This window comes from Leuresthes tenuis, unplaced genomic scaffold, assembly GCF_036924035.1.
Source record: "Leuresthes tenuis unplaced genomic scaffold, fLeuTen1.0.hap1 SCAF_7, whole genome shotgun sequence".
In the NCBI taxonomy this organism is placed as follows: Eukaryota; Metazoa; Chordata; class Actinopteri; order Atheriniformes; family Atherinopsidae; genus Leuresthes; species Leuresthes tenuis.
In genome coordinates this window covers 6,355,594-6,373,382 of record NW_027325361.1, presented here as the reverse complement: position 1 = coordinate 6,373,382, position 17,789 = coordinate 6,355,594, and positions in this window count along the sequence as shown.

Here is a 17,789-nt window from a genome sequence, read left to right as displayed (position 1 = left end):
TTCTATTTTTCCTTTTCTTTTAAATACCACCACATTGAAAGCGCAGCTCCAATGAATATCATGCTGAATCCCAGAAGCGCCCCAAAACAAACTGATTGAAAAGAAGTTTGGTTTTACTGTTGTAAGCTACCTCTCGCAGATACTCGGTTTTGTCTGATATACTGTAGCTTATGCTAAATTCTAATCTTTTGCATTCTCATAAAACATACAGGGTTAAAAAATAACTTAATTTTCAACAGTAGACCTCATGCTGTTTGATTGAACTGGTCCTTGTAGTATGATGCAGAAATTGAAAAAATGCCTGAATTTTATTGCAAAGTGTAATATATAAGAAGAAACAAAGAAAGCAGGAAAAAATAGGGACATAAGACAACCATTTCTCCACATTATTCTATATTTTGAACTTTGTTGGCATTTCTGTGAAAACATCAAACACCAAGAGAGTTAGTAATATAATGTAGACGGGACAGCTTTACTTAAACACGTTACACTTACCTGTTGTTGCTGCGACCATGATGCTCTCTGAGCTGTTACACCTGTCATTGAGGGCCACCACACTGAACATGTATGTCTGAGCACACTGCAGAGCAGGGAACAGGCAGTTTCTGTCAGCTGTGGGACAAGAAGCAGAGAAGCCTCCTTCTCCCCTCAGTGAGGAGACATAGGACACAGCGCCGGCAGCTACATCCCAGGATGCCTGCAATGTGTTAGTGGAGCACTCCACAACCCCTTGGACATTGTTGGGAACACAAGGAACTAGAAAAAAAAATTATGCTGGCATTAAAAGTTGTTTGAGAAGGAAACCATATTTTCTTTATTTTGATCTGCTGTGATGGGTGAACTGACAACCATACCTGAATTTACAGTCTCTGGGACACTGCTGTGGCCTTCACACATGCTGCTGACAGGTTTCACTGACACAGCGTACTGCTGTCCGCATTGTAAACCAGCTACTTTGCAGCTAGAATCCTCTGTGACACAGTGCAGTGCAGTGCCATTTTCAGGCACAGCGATGGCGCTGTAGTTTACTGGGATGGAGCCAGGTGCCCAGCTGATGCTCAGCATGTTGGTACTACAATTTAGGGTGGTCATCACACTCTGAACAGCACATGGGGCTGGCACAGAAGACAAAGAGTCAGACTCAGTTGTCTATACAATCCTAACATCTTATTTATTGCCTTCTCTTACACTAAATATATATATGGTGATTTCAGAGCTTTCAGGCCCTGTTGTCACAGAGATGCAACAACCAGTGTAAGATCTCTGGCTGTGTTACTTTGTTACTTTGATTAAGACTGACTGGCAAAAAACAAACAAACCGTATTGATTACTTCTGATAAAGAGTAAAGAAGAGGAAGAGTACGCATTGGAGTGGGAGACACCAACAAGGATTTGTAAAGATTAGGGATAAAAGAAAGAAAGAAGAAAGCAGAGGCGGTTCTCACCAGTTGTATGGATGACTGGTTTGCTGTCTAACGTTTGACAGTCACCATCTGATGCTGACACAGTGAAGGTGTACTCCTTGCCACAATGTAGACCCTCCAACTCACAACCCTGTTGCAGCTCTGTTGCACAGGTCACATTATGCCCATCTGTGCTTACTGCTCTGCCAGTGTAAGAGGCAGCATTTGGGCTGCTGTTCCAGGTTAACTTGGCAGAGTTGCTGGTACAGTTCACTGAGACAGTTAGCTGAGAGGGAGGGCACGGTTCTGGAGAGGAGGGTTTGAGTTAAACAGTGAGAGCACATTGATACTGTATATTTGAGAGATACAAAGCACACAATTTTTACCTATCATTAGTTTCTCTGTGGTGCTCCTCATGCTGGTACACTTGTCATCCATAGCAACCACACTGATATTGTAAACCTGGCCACATGTTATGCCCTCCAGCCTGCATGATGTCTCATTGGATACACACTCTAAGCGATTTCCATGTCCATCCAGGGCAGCTGTGGTGTAGTTTTTGGCACCACGGCTTGCTTGCCATGTCACCTCCACAAATCCCTGTCCACAGTTTCTCTTTGCCACCACATTAGTGGGCACACATGGTCCTGGGGAAGCAAAAACCTCTGATAAGCTCAGCACATTTAGGCTAACTGTTTAAGTTACAAATCTTCTAAGCAGAGTCTTATACTGCACCATTACTGTCAACATATATGGGAATTACATTTTATTCTCACTGTAATTATATTCAGTACCATCAGTACACAGTTTCCATGCACCATGCAGTGTACAGACAAGTGTCAGATGAGAAATCAAAAGTCTTCCACCTGTCTTACCTTCTTTGAAGTGTAATTCTGATGGAAAACTAATACAGCTCTCATTGAAGGACATCACTTTCACGGTGTACTCCTGCCCACACTCCTTCAAGTTCACACTCAATTTAGACTCTGTGGTGTTATGGTGAGTCATCTGCTTGTTACTGTCTGATATTACAGTGATGTAGCCCTGTGCATTGCTGTGTGCGCTCCAACTGATGTTCACAGCACCCGATGCACAGTCCACGTTGGCATGCACATTGGTTGGCCCACAAGGAACTGGACAGAGAGAAGAAGGCTGAGTGAAGGCACCTAAGAAATTAGTCTGTTTTATCTGAAAATATATAAAAATGTATTACAACTTAAAATTACTGTATTGTCCATATTATGCACAAGTATGGTTCCACAGTATACTGTGTCTTTAAGGTCTCCTTTAAAAAGGCCTAATATGTTCTGATTTGTCAGTCCTTTGGTCAAAATGAGGCAGGTGTTCATTCTTTGTTTGAACTTAAAATTAGTTACTTGCCAGGCATCTTGGCACTGTGTTTCATGGTAATTGGCTTTGAGTTAAAGCAATACATTTCAAGATGTTCATTGGTAGTCTCTTTTTCTCCTTTAAGTGCAGATTTTGGGCTTTGTAACAATGAAGATGTTTCACATATTCTGTATGTAGGAATGTGGCGTTGCAACAGCTACTACAGTGCTATTCACCTCTGCACATTTACAGATTTACTCTTTTTGTGTCAGCTATGTTAAAATTTGCAGTTTGAAAAAGAAAAAAACACAACGTTTTATTTGTGTATTTAAGTGCATTAGAAATCTTCACTGTGGATCAAAGAAATGTTGTTCAAGCTATGTTGTACTAATAACATGTTTTTAGCAGAGCGAGTTCCTACCAGAATCCAAGTAGATGGGCTTGGAGGGCATACTGGGGCAGATGCCATCATGGTGGCTGACAGTGACAGTGTACCGCTGGCCACATTTGAGGTTCGGCACTTTGCAGCTGGATGCAGTGGAACTGCAGCTGAGAAGTCCTTGACCTTCATCAGTGATAGTGGCAGTGAAGGAGTTCATTGAAGGTTGTCCATACCATGAGATCAGAGCCTCATTGTTGGCACAATCCAGAGTGGCAGTGAGGTTGTCTGGTGGGCAGGCAGCTGAAATAACAGGATTCAAGAATCGACATCCATGTGTAGTTTGAAAATTTTCTTTTGCATTTGCAAGACATTTCTAAACAAAAACTTCAAATATGTAGATATAATTAAAGACTTTTTTTACTGCCTCTTAAAAGATTGGTATCTGTCTTCACAGTTAGCAGCTTCCAACACACATCTATGCAGCTTTTGGATAAGATAAAGTAAGTCAAACAAAGATAACAAGCTTCCTCACTGTACCTGTCTCTATGGTGACCATCTCGCTCTCAGAGCTGTTGCACATGAAGTTGGAAGCAATGACATAGACTTTGTAGTCTGTGCTGCACTTCAAGCCACTGATCTCACAGGACACATTAAAGGAGTTACAACTATGAATGATGCCTTTGCTGTCTTTTGCCATAGCGACATAGAAAAGCGCTCCGTTACTCATGCTCCAGGTCACCTTGATGGAGTCTGCTCCACATTGCTTCGCAGCAGAAACATTCTGAGGGGTGCACGGGGCTGGAAGAAAGGGGACAGTTTACATTAAAGTATCATTAATGATAATCTTGTGCATAGGTATAACTCTGTTCTCTGATTTTCTATGTGGCACATTTTATTGCTAATACAACACCTAACATTGTTTCCTCACCTGTCTTGGCAGGAAGCCCCAACATCTGCGGACTGGCACATTCATCGTCAAAAGCAGTAATGGTGATTGTCAGGCTCTCTCCACAGTGGACACCAGGCATAGCACAGCTGTTGGACTGTGAGCTGCAGCTGTAACTGCTGTTATGAGAGTTTCCTTCTGCCGTTACAGTGTACCGATGGGCTCCCTCAGCATGGTCCCACTTACTGAGTAGAACATCAGTGCTACAGTTGGCTGATGTTTGTAGATTTGTGGGCAAACAGGGTGCTGGGCACAGATTAAAAAACCTTAAATTGTTTTACCAAATCTCAAATGTTCTATGTGTAGAATTAAAAAGAGGTGAAATAAAGGTTGAGCACTATTTATCGCTGATGGTTTTTGTAACACAACAGACATCTCTATCATTGGGTGACCTAAGAAGTTAGATTAGATTTCCATCAGAGGGCGCTAATATGACAGTTGACACCTATCCTAAAGCTATAAAAAAGCTGCGGGCATATTCTTTTCTATACTAAAGGCTTAAGAAGATATATTTATATACAAATTCGGTAGAAAAAGCTAAATAAACAAATGTAAATTTTTCGACACAATTGTAATACAGATGTATATTCGCTTACCTGTTCGGATATCAACAGTTGAGCTAATCTCACTTCTGCATCCCTCTGAGATGGAGTAGACTGTGAAGTAATAGTGTCGTCCACACACTGTATGTGTGAAATAACACGAGTTGTCTTGAGTCAGGCAGTTCTGGACAACTCCCTGGTTACAGAGAAATCACAAAATGGTGGAGGAAAACATTGTGATTCAGGTTTGAATAGGTAGAGGTGTACTGCCGTATAACTAAATATTTTTCATGTTCCAAACAGATGTATTCATGGGTTAGTGTCTGAGCTAGACTTCATAAGACTCCAGACCGAGGTTCTCTTTAGGAAATATCACCATCACAACTTCACATTAGAGTGTGATAGCAAAGTATACTGGAATAAAGTTAAACAAATGGCTGGTAACAGAAATAGCCTTCATATCTTTACAGTGGCAAAAAGATAGTACGTACATTCCACTCATAGTTCTTCCTTGAGAAAGGGTATCTTTAGTACCTTACTATTAAGCTTAGACTACTACCTTGGAGTCGACTGCTTTGGCCATGTAGTGGTCCACATTGCTTGTGTGATTCCATGAAAAGACGATGACGTCACTGCTACACTGTCGCAACAACATCAGATTGCTGGGAGGGCAGGGGACTGAGGGGAAGAGACGTCCATACAGTCATTTCAATTATGTGAGATGCATCATATACTGTATGTAGGGTACAGACAGGTGGATCAATGGATGACAGGATGTGTAAAGAGAAAAACAAACAAAAAACTAAATGAGGTTAAATATCACAATCAAAGACAAATGTCTCACATCCCTTTTCAGGTTAAAACACCCTGATACTGAAGATAACACTCTAGTGTTGCTTTTCACTCCATTCAGGTTTCAAGCATGGCCCTATTCTTAGCAGACTGAACATAATACAATATGATATAGATAGTAGAGCTCAATGGGAGTCCCAGTTTTCAAAGATCATTCAAAGAGACAAGTGAACTTGGACAACAAACAAAACTTGGAAATTTAGACTTGTAAACAAGTATTCCCTGATGACTCCAGGGCAAGCCCTTAAGTATATTTCAAAAAGATCTTATTTGATTTGTCAAAAATAGGATTTTTCATTTCAAACTTAATGTCTAAGATCAAATTTGGAAAATGATTCCACATTCTTTGAATCAAAATAGTGTAAGTGTCCTAATAGTGACTGTCCTAAGCTGCAGTCCACAAGTCCCCAGCTCATTAACAGCTGTATGATTCCAAAACAGGATCTTCTGTCTCCGCGCTCACAAAATTGAATCATCTTAGGTTTCAGTTTCAGGTATGTTATAGCTATTCAATATGGATTTTTAACTAAAACACATTGAGTATCATTCAGGTCACAACAGCTTAGAAGTGCCCTATGTGACCAGGTGGGTGGGGCTGGACAGCAAGTCTCGTTCAGGCTCTCAAACAAAATGGAGTGATATGTGAGATGAAAGGATTAACTGCCTGCACAAAAAGATGCCAGGGTGGAGCAGTGAAAATGTTCATCTTCTCAGAATTTACAGGAACATCATTGTTCATTTGCCTGGCACTGAGGGATCAGATTTTTTCTACTTAGATTAAATAATTACTGATGTGGTAACACTGGTCTTTTTGTCAAGCATAATCTACTTTGACTGGACATATTTTACTCACTTTTGTGTGAAGAACTGTGGATGCTGAAAGATGGAATCATTTATCAGTAAGATATCACTAAGATTTAATGAAAGATGTCTTTTGGCTATTTTTGCCTCTACTGTCTTCATTTTTTACTTATGAAAATGCCTGTAAAAGTACTGTGGAGAACAATGTTACAGTATCTAATTGAAATACCCATTTTAGCATATATCCACATTTTGTTTTAGCCTAATTTTTCAGCATTTTTCAGAGAGTCCATATTTTGCTCTTTTATAGGCTTGTAACCTTTTTTGTTAGGATCCACTAAAATTAGGCTTTAAAGTTAATAAATCGCATTACTTTTCAGATAGCATCACTTCTCTGCAGCATCTCTTGTCACCGTCTGGCTGAAACACATCTTTCTAACTCTAACTTTCTAAGTAGAAAAATGACAAAGATCCAGACACCTACTCATTCTTTGTTTTGGGAATATCAAAGTTACCTCAAAGCTAACATTTTGATCCTGTGTTTCTTGCTGATGCCATTAAGTAAAGAAAGAAAAGCATGGACAACAAATGAGGCAGTTGATGAGCAGTGTCAGCGGGAGGGAATAACTCTTGTTGACGTGGAGTTTAGGATTTTTAACACTGCAGAACAAAGGCTTTGACTGAATCCAAATGAGAAATGGCTTAACATATTTAAAGAAAGGTCAGGTGTCTCTTCTGTTTATCAACTTTGATTGGCAGTTCACGTTTGGTGTAATCATTTCAGTCAGGCTATTTAGTTGGTGTAAACAGGCAGCTCTCTGTCTAGCTCATACCGAGCATCTTGTAGGTTTTAAAGAGAGATGGATTATTACGGTTTATACACCAGAAAACATCCACTCAGTTCTGATCATTGGCTCAGGGGAATGGTTATCATGGAGTGACACATTCTCTGCTGAAAAAAAAATGGATAAACTGGATATCATTGTTACTTTCTTTTCCATTTTTGGGATGTATGTTTTTTGTGTCTCACCGGTCTGAAAAGTGGCCCTGGTGGCGTTGACCGAGTTCTTGCAGTTGTCTGACATGGGTGTTACGTACACCTCGTAGTGTTGACCACAGCTCAGTCCGGTGATCTGACAGCTGGAGCTCTGGCTTCTGCACTCCATCTGTGTTCCATTTTTGCCCATCGCTGTTGCCATGTAGGAGTCGGCCCCAAAAACAGGCAACCAAGACACCCTGACGGAGTTAGTGGTGCAAGTGTAGTCCACTGATACTGATGAAACTGGTGACAGTTCTACAAATAGCACAGCATAGTAAATTAGATATGTTGGTGTTGCATTCTACATCAGAAACACTCTGGAAAGCAATACTGATTGTACCATTTTATAATAAAACCTGACTCTAGTGGCCAAAATGACATTTAAATGTGTATCCCGTGTTTAGAAAAATTTAACTAAGAACAAAACATTGTCCTTTAGATGACATTTTCTCAGGTCTGTGTATTTCGTGAGAGCCATAACAATAAGTAGGTTGTCAGAGCATCTGAATTCTTCTTACCCTGAGGATCGTATTCTGCATGGCTGAAAGAAAGCCCTCAGAGAGAATAGCTGACCTAGATCCTTATCTTTAAGTTATTGATATTGGTTTGACTGCTGACTCACTGTTGGTGGTGTATGTGTAGTTTGTGGGCTCGCTTGGCACCAGGAACTCGCTGAACGAGGACACTGATATCAAATAGTTGGAACATGGGTGGACGTCTCCAACATCCAACTTGGTGTCCGAGACATTGTATAGAGACGGCTGGTTGGTGGGTTCATCAAGATCCTGAATGGTGACCTGGTACAACAGGACATCCTCCACCGGTTGCCACGTTACTCTGGCAGTTATTTTGTCAATTTGCATTGCTGTAACACCCACCGGCGGCACCACCACTGAAAACAGATCATGGAAATATCAAAACTTGACACACAATGATTGCTGTGATGTAAATTATTAAATCGTATCAGTCTTTTCATTCTAGTGTTCTGAGATAGAAGAGAAGGTAGATATATATGAAAATGTTTCAAAACCGTGAAAAATTCACTCAGAACACTTCAAAGTTTTAATTTCTTTTTGTTTTGATTTTGGCCCTGTGATGTTCTATCAACCTATCCAGGGTTTCTCCTGCCTCTCCTCCAAATGGCTGCTGATAAAGGCAAGGGAGCAGTTCGTCACCATGCTGTATTTCTATAATAGTTCAGTAGACTTTATTCACATATGGAGTAATTTAATTGCTGTCATGAGAATAAAACATAACTGCATGTAGCTTTTTTAATCATAAAGAGAAAGAACATCTATGGATGATTTAGAAAACAAGAAAGACTTAGGGACTCACTTGTTATCAGATAAAAACAGGACACAATATAACATGCATCCACAGTTTTCTAGTTACTTTACAAAATGAAAGTGGTCACTCACGTGTCAAAACAGTCCTGACTTTGCTTCTGCTTCCTATGCCTGCCTGGTTGACTGTGTAGATGTAACAGTCATAGTTGGAAGAGGGCTGCAGGTTTTGTACCACAGCTGTATTGTTGGTGAATGTGAAGTTTAGCATGTTTCCTGTGGCCTGAGAGTACACTTGCAGGAGGTAGTACTGTGCAGAAGGTACCTCACTCCATTGTACAGTGATTGAAGAACTCGATGATGACCAGCCTCTTAAAATTTGCGATGTGTCAGGCACTAGAAAGTAAAAGCAGAGAGCAAAACATACCTTAGTGCACAAGTGTATTTGTGCACAGTTGTGCATTCCTCCACATAAAGGTGCAGCTCTGATCAACTATCTCTCGGTGCAGCTCGCATGATGGAAATGTAATTGTTTAATGAACACTTTTAGCAAATATTTCTAAGTATATTTACAAATGCTTCTGAGAGATCCAACACAAAAATAACTTCTACTATCACTGTTATGTGAAGGTTGAATTTACCTGTGAGTGCCAAAGTCGTATTCACACACTCCATAAAGTAGAACCTAATGACTTTGAGCGTCACATTGTACTCTGTTCCTGGTGATAGGCCCTGGATAGTCCTCTCAGTCACTTGCCCGGATACAATAATAATGATGGGTGCAGAATCTGAAGAATTTTTCTTTCTGATGTCCAAAAGATAACTTGTTGCTGCAGGATATTTCTCCCATTTCACCAGAATTGAAGAGGCACTTACAGAATTTGCTGACAAGATTTTGCACCCTGAAAGAAATGGCAACACATAACACAGAACTGTGTTTTAGACACATCAAACGTTTCTGAGAGAGTAAATACATAAATGGTAATATTACACAATCATGCCATGGCAGGATTATTTTTATTTTTCCAAATCTCACACATTGGTTTCCATCCAATGCGACCTCTTACGTTTTACAGATATTTACTGATATTTACTGATATATAATGCTTATCTTTTTATTTTTCAACATGATTTAAATTGACTTTCTTCCTTATCTTACCTTCTGCATTGCACTTAGGGATCTGTAAATAAAACAATGCAGTCAATAATATGCTTTAAATGTTTCACAAATTATTCACAAGCATGAAGTTGATATGTATTATAAATATTAACAAGTAAAGTTAGATTTACCTGCGCGAGCAATACCAAAGCTACAGAAAAGCCTACGGCTCCCAACAATCCCATCTTTGACATCAACACAGGAAATAAAATTAGTTTAGTTTTCGAGGGAGTCAAATACAAAAGGTGTGCTGGATACTTTTGAGCTTCAGCTCAGTTTGTGTGGGAACCAATCAGTATTCCCCATTTGGGGATAGGCGGTCCCAGCAGCAGCCCCAGGCAGTCAGAGCTGCCCTAACAACACAACAGGTGGGAGGTATGGAGGGCAGGAAGGATGGATGGATAAGAGTTTACCTAAGATGGAGTTTGCATAATCTCTATTAGGTAGTTTTCTTTCATAAGTGTTTTCCTGGTAGTTTCCATAAGGACAAATGTCTATATATTTTTTTATGATTTCTGACTATTTAAAAAATTGAACAGTTTATGGTCTTTTTCTGACAGCAACCTAACATAGATTAAACAACATTACTCATTAGAACTTTAAATTGACTTATTGTTTGAGATGATAAGTCAATTTAAATTTAACCTACTGCCTTTTCAGATGCTCGAAAACAACCTCATCATTATTTCATCTGATGAATACATCATGCATCTTTCAAATTGTTCAGATATTGCTGGTAAGAGGATGTTTCATAAGTGTGCCACAAACAACAGTTCAGTTTCGGATCTTAGTCAAGAAAACGCTGAAATACTCACCCTCCTCAATCTGAGACATGTGCACACATGTGTCAGTAATCTGTTCTGATTTCTTCATACTGAGTTTGTAAGAACTCTAATTCCATGATGTACATTAAGGTTTGCATCTTCATGCAGGAAAACATTCTTTATTTGTCTTTATATGTGAATTACTTTTTGGGAAACATAATGGAATATATGTATTAGTGCAAATGACATGTAAGTATATAATCTTATAGCCAAACAAGCTATGACACTGTGAAAACTGTAAATGATAAATAAATTAAACAATTGGCAAATAATGAAAAATCCATACTTGACTGAAATTAGAACTTTGACTACATTTCAAATGCTAAAACTAAGAGACTTCATTGTTTATTTAAAACACGCAAGCAACATGTTTAAAAAAAAGAATACATGGGGACACATGTGTCATAGGAGAAGATGTATGAAGCCAAGAAAGCACCTACTGTAACATTTAACAATCAATCAGGTTGATTAACCGTGTCAATAGCATGACTGGATATAGAAAAAGATCTCAGAATAAGATATAAAAATGGTAAAGTGAGTTAGTTCCCATGAAAAGGGTAACTTTCACATCTAAAAAAGGCCCCTTTAACATCTCCTGCCATCTTCCGTCCTTGCTCAATTCAGCAAGACAAACCACACGATTCTGTAACAAAAGAATCCTGTTGCTAAACTGGTCCGCAACTGTTGAGCAACTGAAATCATATATCAAACAAGCATGGGGAGACTAATTGAAAGCTTCAGCAGCTGCTCTTCTTATTAACTCACAAAGTCTTAAAAGAAGATGCAACGGAACATGGTGGTCGACAAACTCTTTTGAAATATGCTGCTGGTAGCAAGTACAAATTGAACATGCTGTATGTTTTAAAAATGTCAGATTTGACAAGTTGCTTTTGACTATTATCAATTTGATAATAATGAATTATTGAATAATTTACAAATCATCGCATTGTGTTTTATTACATTTTACATGTCTAAATTTTTTGGGTAACAGATTTATAAAACATGACACTGTTCCTAATTTAGTGTATTATTATTATTCCTTATAATGTGTATTTCTTTATTGTGTCATCACCAAATGGTCAAATCTAGCTTGTGGAGCAAATGGTTACCATTGTGCCATTCTTTTTGGAAAAATGAATATAGTAAGTAGAGTGCAATTCACTTTGAAGCCCCAAAATGTAAGTATTTAAAATACTGTTAAGATACAGTTTCTGGATTAACTGCTACTCTCATTCTCATGTATTACCCTTGTAAAGTCCAAGGCTTTGTACATAAAGTAGTTTGCATAGCTGCATTATGATCACAGTGTTCTTGCTGGTATGGAGATATATTTGTAGGTCTCCTGAGTTGCAGGAGGGCTCTTGATATTATAAACTTTCAGTTACATCTGTAAATATTATTGTGATATTTTGGGGCACTGGATTTTCTGTCATTTATGAGTTGAGTTAGAATGTAATGACTTTTGTAAAATGCTCAAGAAGTAAATTATTAGTCCAACTTATAAACAAACTATGAACCAAATTGAGTATGAGTGTGCAGGGTTGTTTGTCTCACTGTGGCCCTGTGATGTACTGGCAACCCTTCCAGCATTTACCCTGCTTCTCACTCAATAGCAGCTGGGATAGGCTCCCATGGTCAACCCTGAATTGGATTAAGAGGGTATAAAAAATGGTTGAATGGATATAAGGCTGAAGGGTTCAAATATTAAATATCCAGTTTAAACCTCAGTGTCTCAGTTCAAGCTGACTGAAGGGGCCTGACCAACACTGCTCTTATCAAAGCAATGTCATAACTTTAGTCCTGAGAGGTCATAGTTAATATTCAACTTGACTTTACTGACCTACTAACACAACTCCTCCCCCTTCATGTCATATCACATATTACATCAACCTAAAAGCAAGGGCATATTCTATACTCTCAAAACATCACAAATTCAATCTAATTATTCTTATTTTATTATTTCTCTTAAGTCAGATGGCCTCATGTTAATTTTAATTTTTCATGAGAGAAAATACAGAAAATACATGAACTCTAAAGACATGTGACTTCACACATACTTATGAGTTTACAGTTTTTTGTCATCCTTGCAACAATACATGAGAACACAGTGAATGACCTGACCCACAGACATAAAGGCTTGGGAGGGGCTGTCTAAGCAAAGAAGACAAGTACCACTGAAACTGTAGTCAGGAATGCAATCTTGGGAATTCATCTATAAATGGGCTTGACTAACAAAACACATCATGCTTAAATTGTTACCAACATGTATCTTTCATAAACTTTTCAAGATGTTTGTTACTGTATATAGATGAAAAGTGAGGTTAATTTTCTCCTCGATAATCTAATCTGTAAAGTGGCTTTAAGTTGGCTACATACTGGACTGAAATTGATCTTTTATCACAGAAGAATAAAGGCCTACCACCTCCTAGTTCACCTCCTAGTTCCCAGTATTAGAAAAAAAAGAACGTCAACGTGAAAGTGGATATGAGCTGTAAACCTTGCAAGAAACTTTATCTTCCCCATGGAAACAAAAGAGCAATTTTGAAGCATGCTGAATAAGGGCAAGCGATGTTAACACCTTGATATTTCTTTGTATTTTCATGCAACTGTTTTATTGTCCTGACTGTGTTACAGGTCACAAGCACTGAGCATCTTGTGATGCACCTTCCCAGAAATTTCTCAAGTCTCACGCCAGCTGAGGGCTGTACACTGTTTTCTGAGCAGATTATCTCCAGCCACCATTTCTGAATATGATCACTAAAAAGAGAAATCAAGTGACGTCTTGTTCGGCAAAGCTTTGGTATAGCCACATTTGCTGTTTAGAGAAATCCCAATGGACAGCACCTAACAGAAAAACAAAAGCGGGAGAGATAAGCTATCGACCCACTTTCGTTATGCGTCAGCACATGTCCTGCTTTTCAGAGCAGTGGGAAAAATGTATCTTCAGGAAGCCAGGTGAAGTTTTTTAAAACGTAACAAAGTCCATGTAAACACAAAGTTAAGATGGATGAATGGATTAGATACAGGAATTTCATCCAATAGACCAGAATTTGTGACCCATTTCGAACCCTCAAACAGTATTCACTTCTGTTACTTTTTATTTTCAAGTTTTCCTTTTTGCAGTTTTCAGTCACACATTTATCTCTTTGATTACGTTTTTAAAAATATCTCAGTTTGGATTAAAGTTGAGCCTTTCTGAATTTTACTAAAGTCTTTTTTAAGTCAAGTACAACTTTTCATTTATTTGTGTTTTATTTGTGTCATGTTTAGGCATGGTTCAGCATGACCAGAGATACCCAGGCCATCAGGACTAATGGTCTTTTGTAGATTTCAGTATTTTTAAGTAGCTCCATAGATCCAAAGACCTAAAGTACTCATTAATTGTTTTATAAGCAGGGCTTTAATAGCTGGTGTGCTGAATTGAGCTGGAGTATTTGTATGGATGGGGCAGGAGGGGTGGATTAACCACGTGGCTGATTGTAGTGGGTCAAACAGGGTGAAAAAGTTCAAAGACATTTCTTAAGCCCAGTCCAACTCTGAGCCCAGGGTCAGACCCCTCACCAAAGAGCCAGTGTCTTTGTAAGTAGACATATTTTCAGTTCAATCAGGTTTCTGCAGCTTCAACCACTTGTTCAAATATAGTAACTTCTGGGAACAACAAGGCTAAGATGGTGATTGACAATGGTCAGCTCAAGACTTCAAAATGGATGCTTGCAAGCCATTTAGTGAAATCACAATTCACAGTCTATGCGTCAAAGAAAATACCTGTGAATTTGAGCTACTAGCTGTCAAAGTCATTCACTTAACATTTAAAACTTTCCTAAAACAGAACTCCTCTAAGGCAAAAAGAGTCCCAAGAAAAACAGTAATATATTTATATTACTTTTGTTTTGATGAAAAACTAAGTAAAATGTGTCTAATCAGAAGTCATTATAGTCATTATATTATACTATATTGCATATATACTATTTTACATATTAATCATAAAAATATCAGGCAGCTTGTAACGAGAGAAACTTGGTGTTGTGGTGGAGCACAAGCATTGGAAGAACTCTGCAAATGTTGACGTGACTGAATTATTTTGGAAAAGTTATTAGACATTCATGATGGGTTTGGTTGTGGATTCATATATAAGTGAGGGTTATTAGCCATTTTTGTTTCCCTCATGTTCTCTCTCTAAAACCTTATAATCAGGTTAGAAATGTAGGGGTAATATTGGACTCAGACCTGAACTTTAAATGCCACATTAAATCAATAACATCAGCAGCTTTTTACCATCTAAAAAACGTTGCCAGAGTAAAAAGAATAGTGTCTGAACCAAACTTAGAAAGACCAATCCATGCGTTTGTCTCCAGCAGGTTAGACTACCGTAACGGCCTGCTCACTGGGCTCTCTAAACGAGCTGTAAGACAGTTGCAGTACATCCAGAACGCTGCTGTTCAGTCCTGGCTAGAACCAGGAAATATGACCATATTAGCTCAGCACTCAGGTCTCTGCGCTGGCTTCCTGTCGCTCAGAGAATAGACTTTAAAACAGCTCTGCTTGTGTACAAGTCTCTTCATGGTCTAGCGCCAAAGTGCATCTCTGACATGTTAGAGCCATATGAACCAACTCGGACTCTGAGAACCTCAGGGATGGGTCTCCAGCTTGTGCCCACAGTCAGGACTAAACAAGACGAGGCTGAATTTCAGCTTTATGCTCCTAAAATCTGGAACAGTCTTCCAGAGATGTGAGACAGGCCTCAACTCTGACAATGTTTAAATCCAGGCTGAAAACAGTTTATTTAGCTGTGCATACGACAACTGAAAATATTTTATCTTTTCTTTTAATTTAATTAATTAATGATTATGTTTTATGGAATTATTTTATTTGCCTTCTTGTGATTTTATGTAGCTGTAAAGCACTTTGAATTGCCTTGTATACAAATTGTGCTCTTCACATAAACTTGCCTTGCCTTCATGTTACATAAGTTGTCAAAATATCTCAGAGATTCTAACTGTCTCAAAGAAATGCAATCTTTTTGGCTTAGTCATCTCCCATGGATTAGCCTTCAATGGCAACTATTCCCTACAGAGGAGCACAGTATCGTTATCGCTGGCCCTTACTGTTCACTGTAAATAATACCAGAAACAATCCTTTTATGTTCTGAGGGACTTCAGCCAACTGAAACCTGTGCAATGAAAAAGGTTTCTTCAAGCTGGTTGCTGGGCATGTTATCTGCAGATTTGATTCAAGATTCCTTTATTTTCACACTTCAAAGTAAAGCAAAATTTCAAACAGTGCATAATGGCATATTTGTTTATGTGAACGGCACAGTCTCTGTCTTGGCAAAGGGTTGTCATTTGCAGTTTTACACACGTCCCATCTGTCTTTTATCTGTTGATTGATGAAGTTAACTGCCTTGTCATCTCTGTTCAGGAACTTGGTTCTGCCAAATATCTTGGATTGAGCAGGATTAGACACAGAAAGTGTCTAATTTCGTTGTTTCCAGTCTCAATTGTCATTTTGTGAAATAGCCACAGAGACTCACACTAAAATGGAAGCAGTGGTTAAATGTTTATGAAATTTATCTCTAATCTTTGATGGACTTCAATGGTAAAGCTCAACCTACTATTTGAGTTCAACAATTTTTTAAACTTTAAATGGAACAATGGACTTCCTACTTCTGATCCCCTGTGCTTCCACTAGAGGGAGTAGAAGGGAGAGTTGGGTACCTGGAGGCACTTAAACACACAGCAAAGACAGCCTCTTACTGCCAACTCCAACGTACATTGTATCCATGTGCAATAGGACTCAATTTTGCAGTGTACAAAGAGCCCTTACATAAGAAGCTGAACCAAACAACAGGTTAAAAATAGACATCATTTCCCTTTTTGGTTAAGTGTATCCAGTCCAGCGGGAGAATCAGGCTTTTCACTGTGGGTGAAAAGTGGGTGTGGTGGTGGAAATTTTAGTAAGGCACAGAGTCAGTTATTTTCTGAGGAGATAAGATGCTTTTAATAATAATATCTTGCAAGAGAGAACACAGTACAAAATACAGAGTTGCTCTGATCATTAAGGCAAAGACACTCAGTTATGTTGCCCACTTGTCACATCATCCTTCCTTGGGTATAGTTGATCGTTCGAGCCTATCCCTGCGATCATGTTAAGAAAGTCACTTTAGATATCTTAAACTCATATAATAGCAAGTGTTCTGGCACAAAGTAGCACAATGTGTGTTTTATATATCTATAAGTTTAATATTTACAAATAAGAATGTGATTTCAGAAATCTTTAATCACCATTCTGACTAGTTAGAATGTACTATATTTTTAAAAGGATGAATAGTATCATGGATATCTAAAATATGCTGGAGTGCTCACATGATGGTCCAGGTGATCATAGATTTGGTTAAACAGGATGATGATGGCATTAACTCCTTGTTTGAGCAGGTAGGTGAACTAAAGGGGTCCAGAAGTGGTCTGACCATGAACAGGGGTTTACCCATGATGAGTCTCTCCAGGGTTTTCATGGTGTCTGCGACACAGGCCACTGGGATGTCAGTGAAAGACCATACTTTAAACATTAACATGTTATTTTTCAAAATGTGTATTTTTCAAAGTAAATCAATGAGATTTAAACAACTCACATCATAATTTAATTTAAGTTTGTATTCAAGTCAATTGGTTCATGAATAACATGTCTGGATGCAAAACAAAGCACGGAACAAAACCATTGATGCTGGGAATTCTTTAATGACTGAAATATGTATCAGGTTGACACTGTGACATATTCAGAAAACTTAAATACATCCTAAGAATCAGAAACAGCAAACTGAAGAGTTACTTAAAGGTGCACAGATCAGTGTCCACTGCTTCATCAACAGGAGGCCTCCTACTTGGGGCTGAACCTACGAAAGAAATCCTTTTTTGGATAGCTGTCTTATTCATTCTTGTAAAAAACATTGATAGAGCATGTATGCACATTATTTTAAATGTCTGATGGGACATGGCTACTGTTTTGTCAATCTTTCTCTTTTAATTTGAGGTTCATCATTGTTATTATTTTTCACCATATACCTAAGGGATACAACCAATTCTTTGCCCTAATGACACAAGTCCTCTTTTCTGTAACATATCTTTTCTAAATCAACATTTGATTTAATTTCACAGTACATAAACTAGCATCAGCTCTTTGGACATGGACACTTGTGTTTTTCGTGGTGCTTAAAAAAAACCATTTAATTTTGC